Source organism: Anolis sagrei, chromosome X (genome assembly GCF_037176765.1).
Source record: "Anolis sagrei isolate rAnoSag1 chromosome X, rAnoSag1.mat, whole genome shotgun sequence".
NCBI lineage: Eukaryota > Metazoa > Chordata > Lepidosauria > Squamata > Dactyloidae > Anolis > Anolis sagrei.
In genome coordinates, this window is record NC_090034.1 from 11,831,646 (window position 1) to 11,848,090 (window position 16,445).

Consider the following 16,445-nt stretch of genomic DNA (forward strand, 5'->3'; position numbering starts at 1 on the left):
GTGTCATCTGCAAACTTGATGATCCTGCCTTCTAACCCTTCATCTAAGTCATTAATAAAGATGTTGAACAGGACCGGGCCCATCTGCCGGATTGGAACAGTTGAAGAAAAAGTTAAGACTGTTTGTTAGCAAAACAAAGAGTAGATATGGGCATTTTCTGTAATCTGCATCATGCCGACAATCTCTTAGAAAAAGACAGAGAGTTGTTTGAAACATAAAAAGTGTTTCTGCATCTTCAGATGTTTTTCCTGGCTACCAACCTGGTTGCTTCCTATATTCATGTGAGGCCATGGGATATTCCTGACTGGTTGACCCTGTCAGTCAGGGATCCTGAATGTTGGTCTTCCAAAACATCTGGTGGCCCAATGACAGACATATTGGTTGCCTACACACTCATGCAACCAGAAGTCTTGGACATGCAGCTCCCATCATCCTCTATTGCAGTGGTTCTCAACCTTCCGAATGCCGTGACTCCTTAATACAGTCCCTCATGTTGTGGTGAGCCCCAACCATAACATTGTTTTTGTTGCTACTTCATAACAGTCATTTTACTACTGTTATAAATCATAATGTAAATATCAGATATGCAAGATGTATTTTCATTCACTGAATCAAACTGGGCACAAATACCCAATGCACCCACATGTAAATGCTAGTGGGGTTGGGGGAGGATTGATTTTGTAATTTGGGAGTTGTAGTTGTTGAGATTTATAGTTCACCTATAATCAAAGAACATTCTGAACTCCACCAGCGATGGATTTGAACCTAATTTGCCACACAGAACTCCCACGACCAACAGAAAACACTGGAAGGGTTTGGTGGGGTATTGACCTTGAGTTTGGGAGTTGTAGTTCACCTATATTCAGAGAGCACTGTGGACTCATGCAATGGTGGATCTGGACTAAACTTGGCACAAATATTCAATATGCGCAAATGTGAATACTGGTGGACCCTGGGGAAAATAGACCTTGACTTTTGGGAGTTGTAGTTGCTGGGATTTATAGTTCATTACAATCAAAGAACATTCTGAACTCCACCAACGATAGAATTGGCTCAAACTTCCCACATGGAATCCCCATGGCTATCAGAAAATACTTTGGTGACACCTCTGACACCCTCGCGACCCCCTCAGGGGTCCCGACCCCCAGGTTGAGAAACACTGCTCTATTGGCATTTAGATTGAGACAACTGGTCTAGAGCCAAAGAGCCCAAGGGAGCATCTACATAGGTGAATTAATGCAGTTTTGGCATCACTTTAAACTGCCACAGAATAATGGAAGTTGTAGTTCTACAAGGTCTGGAGCCTTTTCTGTCAAAGAATGCAAACTCCCAGGATTCCATAGCATTTGAACCATGACAGTTCATTTGGAGTCCAGTACCATGAATTCGATGGTGGAGATCAGGGGTTCTCAACCTTCCTCATGCTGCAACCCCTTAATACAATTCCGAATGTTGTGGTGACCCCCAACCATAAAATTGTTTTCCTTCCTACTTCATAACTGTCATTTTGCTACTGTTATCAATTGTAATGTAAATATCTGATATGCAGGATGTATTTTCATTCACTGGACCAAATTTGGCACAAATACCCGATACACCCAAATTTGAATACTGGTGGGGTTGGTGGGGGGGGGGGGTGGCTTGATTTTGTCATTTGGGAGTTGTGGTTGCTGGGATTTGTCGTTCACCTGCAATCAAAGAGCATTCTGAACTCTACCAACGATGGAATTGAACCAAACTTGGCACACAGAACTTCCATGGCCAACAGAAAATACTGGAAGGGTTGGTTGGCATTGACCTTGAGTTTTGGAGTTGTAGTTCACCTTCATCCAGAGAGCACTGTGGACTCAAACGATGATGGATCTGGACCAAACTTGGCACGAATACTCAATATGCCCAAATTTGAACACTGGTGGAGTTTGGGGAAAATAGTCCTTGACATTTTGGGAGTTGTTACTTACTTACTTAGGCGATCCCTCATTGGACGAGTAAAATGGTCTTCCATTATGGGTTTCCTTGTGGGTCCGCATGTGGCTGTGGAGCCCTATTCTTGCTCTGCATCTTCTTCCGCAGTGAGGGCATTGGTTTCCAGGTGGAAGGCGGTCCCGGTCGGGGTTGGCTTGACGCGCCTTCCTCCTGGCACGTTTCTCTCTTTCACCCTCCACTCGTGCCTCCTTGAATTCTGCAGCACTGCTGATCACAGCTGACCTCCAGCTGGAGCGCTCAAGGGCCAGGGCTTCCCAGTTCTCAGTGTCTATGCCAGAGTTTTTAAGGTTGGCTTTGAGCCCATCTTTCAATCTCTTTTCCTGCCCACCAACATTCCGTTTTCCGTTCTTAAGTTCAGAGTAGAGCAACTGCTTTGGGAAACGGTGGTCAGGCATCCGGACAACTTGGCCAAAAATACTGTGTTTTCCAGTGGTCTTTAGTGACCCCTTTGACACTCCCTCGTGACCCCTCCAGGGGCCCCGATCCCCAGGTTGAGAACCACTGGTGTAGATGCATCCTCAGACTATTGGCAGAGAAACAAAACTTCTAAAGAAGAGATAGTTCGATTGATTTATTGTCGAAGGCTTTCATGGCCAGCATCACTGGGTTGTTGTAGGTTTTTTCGGGCTATATGGCCATGTTCTAGAGGCATTCTTTCCTGACGTTTCGCCTGAATCTATGGCAAGCATCTTCAGAGGTAGTGAGGGATGCTTGCCATAGATGCAGGCGAAACGTCAGGAGAGAATCCCTCTAGAACATGGCCATATAGCCCGAAAAAACCTACAACAACCCAGTTTGATTGATTGGTTGATCGATTATTGATTGATTGCTGGATATTTATTATATTCAATTCAACAACAATAGGAGAAGATTGACTGGGGTGGGAGAGTTAGGAAAGAACAAAGCCAGAGAGAAGAGAAGGAGGAATGGATTGATCCATTGATCGGTCAGTTGATCATTGCTGACTTAATTGCATTCAGACATTTTTCACCCGTTCCCCTGTTTGTCCATTTTCAGTTCTTTGGACACTTTTTTCCTAAACTAGTGAAGACCCAAACATCAACAACTGGGATGGAGAAAGAGTGGATCCTTCTTTGTTTAGGTCTAAGCTTTCTTCTTCTCCTCCCTTTCCCTCCCAAACCCAGCCACTGTGGTGCAAAGAGAAGCATCGGATCCCACTGACGCTCTCCTTGTGCCACAAGAGCACATCCCTTCCTGCTGTGTCAGTCCTTGATCCATCTGGCGCCTGCAAGGAGCGGAGGAGGAGAAGAGGAGAGGATGCTCCAGGTGCGAAACCCAGCCTCCTGCATCCTCATCCCGTAACTACGGTTACCTTTGCCAGCTTTGGTCCAGCCCCTCTCCTTCAGCATCCGCTGTCAGGCTTCTTTGTATGCAGCTGCGTGCTGGATTTGTGCCTGCGTGCCAGTTGCATTGTAGCCGTGAAACACACCAATAAACGAGAGAGAGAAAGACTTCTTTCTGCTCTTTCTATGCTTTGTATCATCATCACCACCATCTTCATCTCATCATCCTCTTCACTTTATATTCCTCCTCTCTTCTGCTCTTTCTATGCTTTGTATCAACATCATCATCGTCGTTGTCATCTCATCATCCTCATCACATTATATTCTTCCTCTCTTCTGCTCTTTCTATGCTTTGTACTATTATCATTATTATTATCATCATCATCCTCTTCACATATTCCTCCTCTCTTCTGCTCTTTCTATGTTTTGTATCATCATCATCATCGTCGCTGTCATCTCATCATCCTCTTCACATTATATTCTTCCTCTCTTCTGCTATTTCTATGCTTTCTATCATCATTATCATCATCCTCTTCACATTATATTCCTCCTCTCTTCTGCTCTTTCTATGCTTTGTATCATCATCATCGTTGTTGTCATCTCATCGTCCTGTTCACATTATATTCTTCCTCTCTTCTTCTCTTTCTATGCTTTGTACTATTATCATTACCAACATCATTATAATCATCCTCTTCACATTATATTCCTTCTCTCTTCTTCTCTTTCTATGTTTTGTATCATCACCATCATCACCACCATCTTCATCTCATCATCCTCTTCACATTATATTCCTCCTCTCTTCTGCTCTTTCTATGCTTTGTATCATCATTATCATAATCGTCATTGTCATCTCATCATCCTCTTCACATTATATTCCTCCTCTCTTCTGCTATTTCTATGCTTTGTATCATTATCATCATCCACATTATATTCCCCCTCTCTTCTTCTCTTTCTATGCTTTGTACTATTATCATTATTATCATCATCAACAACATCCTCCTCTTCACATTATATTCCTTCTCTCTTCTTCTCTTCTATGCTTTGTATCGTCATCCTCCTCTTCACATTATATTCCTCCTCTCTTCCGCTCTTTCTGTTCTTCGTATCATTGCCGTCATCGTTGTCTCATCATCCTCTTCACATTATATTCCTCCTCTCTTCTGCTCTTTCTGTGCTTTGTATTATCATCCTCCTCCTCTTCACATTATATACCTCCTTTCTTCTTCTCTTTCTATGCTTTGTATAATCATCCTCGTAGTCTCATCATCCTCTTCAAATTATATTCCTCCTCTCTTCTTCTCTTTCTATGCTTTGTATCGTCATCTACGTAGTCTCATCATCTTCTTCACATTATCATCCTCCTCTCTTCATTCTTCCTCTTTTCCGCTCTTTCTGTTCTTTGTATCGTCGTCGTCGTCATCTCATCATCCTCTTCACATTATATTTCTCCTCTCTTCTGCTCCTTCTGTTCTTTGTATCATCATCATCGTTGTCGTCTCATCATCCTCTTCACATTATCTTCCTCCTCTCTTCTGCTCTTTGTATCATCATCATCGTTGTTGTCGTCTCTTCATCCTCTTCCCATTAAATTCCTCCTTTCTTCTTCTCTTTCTATACTTTGTATCATCATCCTTGTAGTCTCATCATCCTCTTCACATTATCTTCCTCCTCTCTTCCGCTGTTTCTGTTCTTTGTATCATCATCCTCATAGTCTCATCATCCTCTTCACATTATCTTCCTCCTCTCTTCCGCTCTTTCTGTTCTTTGTTTCATCATCCTCATAATCTCATCATCCTCTTCACATTATCTTCCTCCTCTCTTCCGCTCTTTCTGTTCTTTGTTTCATCATCCTCATAGTCTCATCATCCTCTTCACATTATCTTCCTCCTCTCTTCCGCTCTTTTTGTTCTTTGTATCATCATCATCGTCATCATCATTATCATCCTCTTTACATTATATTCCTCCTCTCTTCTCTTTCAATGCTTTGTATTATTATTATTATTATTATTATTATTATTATTATTATTATTATTATCCTCATATTATTTTCCTCTACTTTTCTGCTTTTTCTACGCTTATTATTATCATTGCTTATAATCCTCTTCTTTGTATGATACTCCACCTCTCTTCCGCTCTTTCAATGCTTTGTTGTTGTTATCACAACTATTATTGTTATTCATCATCCCCTTCTTCCTGTTATATTCCTCTTCTTTAAGCAATGCTTCTGTTAATGTGCGTTAGTATGTTTTATAGTGTGTCGTGGCGGCTAGTTAGATAGCTGCTTAGTTTTAGTGAGAGATATATATATATATAATTTTCTAAATGACCTTTTTTGTGTTATTTCCGGGGATCTTGGACTAACTTCTTAATATTTCCAAACAATAATTGGTTTTTTAAGGGAAAAAAAATCCAACGATCGTGGTGATCTCTCCCTTCCTCCTTGGCTTTTATTCTAAAATATATTAAAATATTATTTATTGAAGTCTGCAGCTTTTCTCGGCTACGATGGCGTGGGCTTTTCCCCCTCTGATTGCTATTCCTGGCACAAACACCATCATCGGCACACGGCTGCCACCCACTCAACGACATACACACACACAAAAAGAGCGAGGGAACGAGAGAGAAAGAGGAGAGGAGGGATGCTGGCAGTCGTGGTGCCGTTTTCCCCCCCCTCCGTTGCCACCACCGGTCCCTCCATCTCTTTGGACATCTTGATGTCTTTATAGCGTCGCCGGAGAGGAAAGGGGGGGGGGAAGGACCCCGAAACCCCTCCCTCCTCCGTATCCTTCGTCTCCCATTTCCAGCCTGTGGCCAACCAAAAAGCCTTTGCCACACATTTGCACACTCACTCGCGCGCGCACACACATATCTTTCCGCTGGCATTAAATTTTCAGACTGGATGCTGCTGCCGCTGCTGCGGGAGGACTATTCCTAATTGCCTCCTATCCCCAAGTGGTCCATGAATAATGGCTACTGAAGGCGCTCCAAAGGCAGGCTGAGAAAGAGAGGAAAGGAAGGAAGGAAGAAAGAGCGTGGAAGGAAGGACTGTGCTGTATGCCTATTTATATATATTTTCTATTATTTCCCCCTCCCCACCCCACACGATCCCACCCCACCCTCCTTTCCCAAAGGATCTAAATCGGTGACCCATCCGCCTTGGAAAGAAGGAAGGAGAGGAAACCAGAGCCAGGAGAGAGAAAGGCAGAGCGATAGCGAGAGACGGACAAGGACCATTGCACAGGTATGATGGAAACGTTTTTCTCTTTCGAATGCTCCTTTTGGGTGCTTCTTTTTGGGTGCTTCTTTGGGTTGTTCCTTTTGGATATCTCTATTGGTTGCCCTTTTCGAATGCTCCTTTCGGATGCTCCTTTCCGATGCTTTTGACATCTCTTCCGTTCCAACCCTTTCCTTGGCTTCCTCTCCTTGCGTATGACTTCTGTGCTACTCTGATCCCAACAGGAGGCAAGCAAGGGTCAGTTGCCTTCAGCCTTTGGGTGGCGTCATTGGCAGTAGTGAATTCCTACTTGTTTGTATCTTGGAAATGTTTCTGGATTTCTTGGGCATGGCTTTCTTTTTTCATGTTAGGAGCGACTTGAGAAACTGCAAGTCGCTTCTGGTGTGAGATAATTGGCCGTCTGCAAGGATGTTGCCCAGGGGATACCCGGATGTTTTTGATATTTTACCATCCCTGTGGGAGACTTCTTGCAAGTCGCTTCTGGTGTGAGAGAATTGGCAGTCTGCAAGGACGTTGCCCAGGGGATGCCTTGATTTTTTGATATTTTACCATCCTTGTGGGCGACTTCTTGCAAGTCGCTTCTGGTGTGAGAGAATTGGCAGTCTGCAGTGACGTTGCCCTTGGGATGCCTTGATGTTTTTGATATTTTTCCATCCTTGTGGGAGACTTCTTGCAAGTGGCTTCTGGTGTGAGAGAATTGGCAGTCTGCAAGAATGTTGCCCAGGGGATGCCTGGATGTTTTTGTTATTTTTCCATCCTTGTGGGAGACTTCTTGCAAGTGGCTTCTGTTTGTGAGAGAATTGGCGGTCTGCAAGGACGTTGCCCAGGGGATGCCTTGATGTTTTTGATATTTTTCCATCCTTGTGGGAGACTTCTTGCAAGTCGCTTCTGGTGTGAGAGAATTGGCAGTCTGCAAGGACGTTGCCCAGGGGACGCCCGGATGTTTTTGATATTTTACCATCCTTGTGGGAGACTTCTTGCAAGTGGCTTCTGGTGTGAGGGAATTGGCAGTCTGCAAGTACGTTGCCCAGGGGACGCCTTGATGTTTTTGATATTTTTCCATCCTTGTGGGAGACTTCTTGTAAGTGGTTTCTGGTGTGAGATAATTGGCAGTCTGCAAGGACGTTGCCCAGGGGATGCCTTGATTTTTTGATATTTTACCATCCTTGTGGGCGACTTCTTGCAAGTCGCTTCTGGTGTGAGAGAATTGGTAGTCGGAAAGGACGTTGCCCAGGGGACGCCCTGATGTTTTTGATATTTTACCATCCTTGTGGGCGACTTCTTGCAAGTGGCTTCTGGTGTGAGAGAATTGGCCGTCTGCAATGACGTTGCCCTGGAGATGCCTTGATGTTTTTGACATTTTTCCATCCTTGTGGGAGACTTCTTGCAAGTCGCTTCTGGTGTGAGAGAATTGGCGGTCTGCAAGGACGTTGCCCAGGGGACGCCCGGATGTTTTGATATTTTACCATCTTTGTGGGAGACTTCTTGCAAGTGGCTTGTGGTGTGAGAGAATTGGCAGTCTGCAAGGACGTTGCCAAGGGGACACCTGGATGTTTTTGATGTTTTACCATCCTTGTGGGAGGCTTCTCTCATGTCCCCACATGGGGAGCTGGAGCTGACAGAGGGAGCTCATCTGTGCTCTCCTCAGATTCAAATCTCTTCAGTCCTGCCGGCACAAGGGTTTAACCCACTGCACTACTGAGGGCTTGTTTCTTCCCAGATATGTTTGGTTGCATGTCCTTAAAGTTTGTCTCCTTCCATGTTATTCAAGTCATTGTTTTGCAAGGTCTTTCACGCAAGAATCATGACGCCTCCCCCGAACCGGATCTCATAGTATTGATCCACAGCAGTGTCAAACTGTGCCATTTCTACAGTATAGATGTACCCCATGTTGGGCTTAGAAGAATTCTTAGATGCCTCTGCAATGTAGCATGGATGCAGTTTGGCACACTTGAACTGCCGTAGCTCAATGCGATGGGATTTGGAGTTTGCTCTTTGGTTTGTAGTTTGGCATCTTGCAAAATGTCGGGGTTGTCGCGGACAGAGAGCAATGTGTATTTTGAAAGATGCCCGAACGAGGTAAATAAAAAAGTTGGAGGGGGAGAATGCCCCCATCTTGTTTCTCCCTCCACAAATGCATCTCCCTTCTGTTGGTCTTTTGAGGCCAAGAGGGATGTTCCTTTGCAAGTGTTGTCGTTGTGCATTGCAAAGTCTAGGGCACTTTGCATCGCCGTGGAGCGCCCTCTACTTTGCCCTGGGGTTGAGCATCCTGTATTTTGCATTGTATCTGTGCACCTGGTGTTTTACATGGCTGTTGTGCGGTGTTGCTGTTCTGATGACGGCGCACCTGGGAACCCACCGGAGATAACTCAGCCTTGGCTTTTTCCTATGACCAGTGGAGTCTCCTCCCATTTCGTCAATCTGCCAATAAGCAAGCCGCCCCTTTAGACCCTCCAATGGGAGCAGCGCAAGGGAAAGACCACCCTAGGGACCTTTCTTGGCTTGGTTGCAACAGAGAGGAAAGGAGGGGAATCTCTGCTCCTCTCACAAAGTATTAGAGACATATTTCTAATTTACTTCCTTTCTACCACGCCTTTCTCCACCCTGAAGGGGACTCCAACATAGAGTGAGAGCTGTTCAGCAGTGGAACTCTCTGCCCAGGAGTGTGGTTGAGGCTCCTTCTTTAGAGGCTTTTAAACAGAGGCTGGATGGTCATCTGTCGGGGGTGCTTTGAATGCAATTTTCCTGCTTCTTGGCAGAATTGGGTTGGACTGGATGGCCCATGAGGTCTCTTCCAACAGTGGAACTCTCTGCCCAGGAGTGTGGTTGAGGCTCCTTCTTTGGAGGCTTTTAAACAGAGGCTGGATGGCCATCTGTCGGGGGTGCTTTGAATGCAATTTTCCTGCTTCTTAGGAGAATGGGGTTGGACTGGATGGCCCGTGAGGTCTCTTCCAACAGTGGAACTCTCTGCCCAGGAGTGTGGTTGAGGCTTCTTCTTTGGAGGCTTTTAAACAGAGGCTGGATGGCCATCTGTTGGGGGTGCTTTGAATGCAATTTTCCTGCTTCTTAGGAGAATGGGGTTGGACTGGATGGCCCATGAGGTCTCTTCCAACAGTGGAACTCTCTGCCCAGGAGTGTGGTTGAGGCTCCTTCTTTGGAGGCTTTTAAACAGAGGCTGGATGGCCATCTGTCGGGGGTGCTTTGAATGCAATTTTCCTGCTTCTTGGGAGAAAGGGGTTGGACTGGATGGCCCATGAGGTCTATTATTCTATGAGACCTCAAGGGCTATCTGGTCCAACCCCATTCTGCCATGAAAAAGAAGGCAATCTGATCCCTCCTGAGAGATGGCCATCCAGCTTAAAAACCTCCAGAGAAATAGACTCCAGTGGCATCTTGGGGAGCATATTCCATAGTTGAAATAATCTTTCAGGAAGTTCTTCCTAATGTTGAGGTGGAATCTCTTCTCCTGCAATATGGATCCATTGTGACCCAATCTCTGGAGCAACAGAAAATAAGCTTACTCCTTTCTCAATGGGCCCACTGGTGGCGCAGCGGGTTAAACCGCTGAGCTGCTGAACTTGCTGTCCGAAAGGTTGGCAGTTCGAATCCAGGGAGCGGGTTGAGCTCCTGCTGTTAGCCCCAGCTTCTGCCAACCTAGCAGCTCAAAAACATGCAAATTTGAGTACCGTAGATCAATAGGTACCACTTCTATGGGAAGGTAATGGCACTCCATGTAGTCTTACTAGCCACATGACCTGGAGGTGTCTACGGACAATGCCAGTTCTTCAGTTTAGAAATGGAGATGAGCACCACCCACCAGAGTCAGACCCGACTAGATTTAATGTCAAGGGGAAACATTTACTTAATCAATGGGGCATCCTTTCAAATCATAGACTCCTAGAGTTGGAAGAGACCTCATGGGGCCATCCAGTCCAACCCCATTCTGCAAGAAGCAGGAAAATCACATTCAAAGCACCCCTGACAGATGGCCATCCAACCTCTGCTTTAAAACCTTCAAAGAAGAGGTCTCCACCACACTCTGGGCCAGAGAGTTCCACTGCTGAACAGCTCTTACAGTCAGGAAGTTCTTCCTCAAGTTAAGATGGAATCTCCTTTCCTTTAGTTTGGAGCCATTGTTCCATTGTGTCCTAGTCTCCAGGGCAGTAAAAAACAAGCTTGCTCCCTCCTCCCTATGACTTCACCTCACTCCGTGATACATGGTCCTTACCATATCTCTCAGCCTTCTGTTCTTCAGGCTAAACATGCCCAACTCTTTAAGCCTCTCCTCATAGGGCTTGTTCTTCAGACGCTTGATCCTTTGAGTCACCCTCTTCTGGACAGATCCAGCTTAGAGTCAACAACGCCCTTCAGTTGTGGTGCCCAGAATTGGACACAGTGTGATTCCAAGTGTGGTCTGACCAAGACAGAATAGAAAGGTAGCATGACTTCCCTGGATCTAGGCACTAGACCCCTATTGATGCAGGTCAAAATCCCAAAATCCCAAATATTGGCTCTCATGTTCCCTCTGAGACTTCTTTCATCCTTAGATAAACATACCTAGCTCCCTAAGTCACTCCTCGTAGGCTTTCAGACCTTTGACCCTTTTGGTGGCCCTTCTCTGGACAACTTCCATCTTCTCCATCTCCTCCTCAAATGGCTTTGCCCAGAGCTGGAGAGAGAGTGGGACTATGACTTCCCTCCAACTCGATACCATACTCCTGTTGATGCAGCTTAGATCCGCACTGACTTTCTCAACTGCGGCATCACACGATGTGAGAAAAAAGCGAGCTTTCTGGGGACCCCCATGGATTCCTGCCCAAAGGAGCTTTTTGTGAGCAGGAGAGTGGGGTGTGTCTTTACCAACAGTGAAGTGAATGAGTGTAAGAGGAGATCCATTGGTCACAGGATAAAAGACAAGATATGGATCTACCTGGAAAAGATCTTTGGAAACGCATTGTGGGTTGCGGCATCTCGTCAGAATAATTTAGCTGTGTCTTTCTGAATGGCAAAATGGCGTTGGGCTGGATCGGCTTTGGAGTGCTTTCCAACTTTATTGGTTTATTGGTTGCCTTCGAGGATGGTGGACTCTCCATCTTTGGAGGTCTTTCAACAGAGGTTGAATTCCATTGTTACAGAATATAGCACCGCAAGAGGAGGAGGAGGGTGACTAAAATGATCAATAATCATCATCATCATCATCATCTTTATACCCCGCCACCATCTCCCCAAAGGGAACTCGGGATGGCTTACATGAGGCCAAGCCTGGTAATACATCAAGGGTCTGGAGAACAAGCCCTATGAGGAGCGGCTTAAAGAGCTGGACATGTTTAGCCTGCAGAAGAGAAGACTGAGAGGAGACATTATAGCCATGCATAAATATGTGAGGGGAAGTCATAGGGAGGAGGGAACCAGATTGTTTTCTGCTGCCTTGGAGACTAGAACACAGAACAATGGCTTCAAACTTTAGGAAAGGAGATTCCATCTGAACATTAGGAAGAACTTCCTGACTGTGAGAGCTGTTCAGCAGTGGAACTCTCTGCCCCGGCGTGTATTGGAGGTTCCTTCTATGGAGGCTATTAAACAGAAGCTGGATGGCCATCTGTTGGGGGTGCTTTGAATGCAAATTTCCTGCTTCTTGGCAGAATGGGGTTGGACTGGATGGCCCATGAGTTCTCTTTCAACTCTATGATTCTATAAGAGGTTGCTAGTCTAGATGGCCTTTGGGGTCCCTCCCAACTATAAGATGCTGTGGACACTAGGATCATTGCAGACCTCAAAAAACCTTGTTTTGCACCTTTCTTTATTTCATGGCGTGAAGCCTGGTTTATCCAGTGTTGCTGTCATTTCTCTGACTCGGAATTAAATTGAGATCTTTAATATCCTTGTTTGTGGGAGTTCGGGGTTGCTTCCTTTAATGACGTTGTTTTACTGTTGTTCGAAACCGTGTCCAAGACCGGCGAGGGCTGTGGGGGCGGAGAGACGATTTAAATTGGCCTTAATGGATTCCCTAGAGAACTCTTTGAGATGAAAGTCAAAATAAGACCCAATGTCTACAGACCTGACTCCGGCATTAAAGATGCAGGCTTCCTCGTTTGACCCCCCCCCCCCTCCCAATTTCCCTTTTCTTCTTCTCAAAGGAAAACGTTGTGTGCGCTATGTGCCAAGATGACAGAACGGGGTTTTCCCCCCCTAGTCTTCTAATGAGGATCCTAATTGAAGAAGCAAAAGCCTCTTGGGATCTCTCCAGACTTTGGATGGCTGAGAGACGGGGGATTCGAACACAGCATTCCTCAATGGATACTGGTTTGGGGTACCAGTTGAAGAAGGGTTTGGCCAACTGGAAGGTGGTCTAAAGAAGAGCAGCCAAGATGGTCAAAGGGCTGGAAACCTAGGGCCCCTTCCACACTGCCCCTATATCCCAGGGTCTGATCCCAGATTATCTGCTTGAAACTGAATGATATGAATCCCCACTACCAGAAAACCTGGGATAAGGAGATAATCTGGGATCAGATCCTGGGATATAGGGGCAGTATGGAAGGGGTCCTATTCTTACAAGCAACAGTAGATGGATGGATAGGACGATAGGTGGATAGGGCACACAGGGGGGTGGATAGATAGATAGATAGACAGACAGACAGACAGACAGACAGAATGATCAAATAGGGGAATAAATAGATAGATTAGATAGAGCAAATAAGGGCTAGATAATCAAACAGGGAGATAGATTAGATAGATAGATAGATAGATAGATAGATAGATAGATAAGATAGATAGGATAGATAGATAAGATAGATAGATAGATAGATAGATAGATCAAAGAGGGTGGGAGTGAGGGCAAGCATCCTCACAACCTCTGAGGTTGCCTGCCATAGATGCAGGCGAAACGTCAGGAGAGAATGCTTCTAGAACATGGCCATACAACCCCAAAAACCTACAACAACCCAGTGATTCCGGCCATGAAAGCCTTCAACAATAGATAGACAGATCAAATAGGGCAGTGGTTCTCAACCTGGGGTCCCCTGATGTTTTTGGCTTACAACTCCCAGAAATCCTAACATCTGGTAAACTGGCTGGGATTTCTAGGAGTTGTAGGCCCAAAACATCTGGGGACCCCAGGTTGAGAACCACTGAAATAGGGGGGCAGATAGTCAGATAGATAGATAGTCAGAGAGAGAGAGAGAGATAGATAAATAGATAGATAGATAGATAGATAGATAGATAGATCAAATAGGATGGATTTATTGATGGATATATAGATCAAATAGGAAGGAGATAGGTAGGTAGGTAGGTAGTTGAATGGATGGATAGATAGATAGATAGATAGATAGATAGATAGATCAAATTGGGAGGGAAGGAAGAAGGGAGGGAGATAGATTAGGTAGGTAAGTAGGTAGGTAGGTAGATCAAATAGGACAGAACGATAGATCAAATGGGGGGATAGATAGATAGATAGATAGATAGATAGATAGATAGATAGATAGATCAAGTAGGAGGACGGATTGATAGATGGATCAAATAGGGAGGAAAGAGGTAGGTAGGTAGGTAGGTAGATGGATGGATGGATGGATGGATGGATGGATGGATGGATCGATCAAATTGGGAGGGAAGGAGGAAGGGAGGGAGATAGATTAGGTAGGTAGGTAGGTCATATAGGAGGACAGACAGAAAGATAGATCAAATAGGGGATAGATAGATAGATTGATTAAATAGGAGGATGAATGGATGGATGGATAGATAGTTCAAATAGGGAGAGAAGAAGATAGGTAGTTTGGTAGGTTGGTAGGTGGATGGATGGATGGATGGATGGATAGATAGATAGATAGATAGATAGATAGATAGAACCAATTGGGAGGGAAGGAGGAAGGGAGAGAGATAGGTTAGGTAGGTAGGTAGATCAAATAGGACAGACAGATCAAATAAGAGGATGGATAGACGGATGTATGGATAGATCAAATAGGGAGGAAAGGAGGTAGGTAGGTAGGTAGGTAGGTGGACGGACGGACAGACAGACAGACAGACAGACAGACAGACAGACAGACAGATAGATAGGTAGATAGATAGATCAAATAGGGAGGGAGGGAGATGGGGAGGTAGGTGGATGGATAGATGGATAGATAGGTAGGTAGATAGTTCAAACAGGGTAGATAGATAGATCCATCCATCGATTGATCAAATGGGGGACAGACTGACAGACATACAAATGAAATAGTAGGACAGAAAGATAGATAGATAAGAATGGATGGATAGATCATTAGATACACGTATACTTTAACTCTTGTGGGTTTCACTTTTGCGAATTTGATTATTCACAAGTTTTCCATCAATAATTTAATGGGATTTTTCTTCTGAAGTTTTGTGGACTGCTGTGGTTAACCAACGTATGTTGAGACTAGAAAATGTAAAGAAAGCTAGTAAGAGTTTAGTTAGTCATCAGTTCATAAAACATAGTTATCACATTGGCGGGTTTGTGATTTTCATTTTTTCCTCCTATTGGCTGGGTCTTGTGACCCTCAGCCTTGTGGAAACGGAGGACCTACTTACCTTTTGTGTGTGTTCAACATAGTTAGTAGTATTCACAGTTAAGGTTCATATCCAAAAAAATATGTCATCCTGAGGTCATTTCCTACATCTTCTGGTGCAACTTGATGGTCCTCTTGAGATGGAAGTCCTTCCATCCAATAGGGATGGCTAGTGTCCTCGACTTTGCTTATCCATGTCTGACAAAATAAGTCTTCTGGCTTAACTCAACGGCATTCTTGGGCCAGAAGTCCTTCATTCCAATTATGGATTGCAATTATGCGCAGTGTGGGATATCTATTATTTTATTTATTTTATTTCGGGTACTTTTACCCCGTCCTTCTCAACCCCCGAAGGAGGACTCAGGGCGGCTTACAAAAAAGGCACAATTCGATGCCTATACAAATTACACATAATATACAAAACCATAGTTAAGAACAGTTATCACAGTTAAAACAATCAAACAACCAGTACATAACACATCATATAAAACATCATATAAAACTATTCTCGTGATCAGCATTTCGTCTTTCAGTTCCATAGATCTAATCCATTAATCATTTCCTAGTTATCGTCAAAGTTCTTTCTTTATCTGCCTGATTGTCCGAATGCCTGGTCCCAGATCCATGTTTTTAGTTTTTTCCTAAAGGAAAGGAGCGATGTTGCAGATCTAATTCCACAGGTGGGGGGCCACCACCGAGAAGGCCCTGCTCCTCGTCCCCGACAACCTCACTTGTGATAGAGGCGGGGTCGAGAGCAGGGCCTCCCCAGAAGATCTTAGACTCCGGAGTGAGACGTAGAGGGAGATCCGTTCGGACAGATACACTGGTCCGGAACCGTATAGGGTTTTGTAGGTCAAAACCAGCACTTTGAATTGTGCTCGGAACTGGATCGGCAGCCAATGTGGAGCTGACACAACAGGGGGGTGGCATGCTCCCTGTGTGACGCTCCGGTGATCAGTCTGGCTGCCTCTCGCTGGACTAGTTGGAGTTTCCGAGCAGTCTTCAAAGGCAACCCCACGTAGAGTGCGTTGCAGTAATCTAATCGGGATGTAACAAGAGCGTGGACCACCGTGGCCAGATATCTATGCTGTAATTCCCAGTAGGTCCAGCAAGATTCGCAAAGGTCGGTCAGTTGGCCGGGAGGTCCAAAGGTGCCATGGAGCGGTCAGTATCCTCCGCCTGTCCTTCGTCCTTTGATGCCTCTCCATCCGGGCCAGAATGCCAGGCCAGGATTCCTTCTGGAAAGGCAGAGCTGGCGGAGCGCCTCCGTCTGAAGGCCACGGCTGACACTGCGGATTGATGAATGGCCTACCGCAAATGCTCCCTCTTCCTCTCCATTCTCCGGGCTCATTTCCCTTCGGTGTGCGGCAGAGTGTCTCTCCCTCCCTCCTTCCCTCTCCT

At 45.2% G+C, this 16,445-nt stretch overlaps 1 protein-coding gene across 3 annotated transcripts in view; it reads left to right on the forward strand.

Annotated features, from left to right (window-relative positions):
* The window catches only part of LOC132782121 (retinoic acid-induced protein 1), a 228,786-nt gene that overhangs the window by 81,047 nt on the left and 131,294 nt on the right, over window positions 1-16,445 (forward strand). For all 3 annotated transcript variants that reach the window (XR_009632022.2, XM_060786810.2, XM_067473029.1), the window contains exon 2: window positions 6,422-6,531. The gene's annotated coding sequence lies outside the window, so the exon portion shown is untranslated. The remainder of the gene's footprint in view (window positions 1-6,421; window positions 6,532-16,445) is intronic.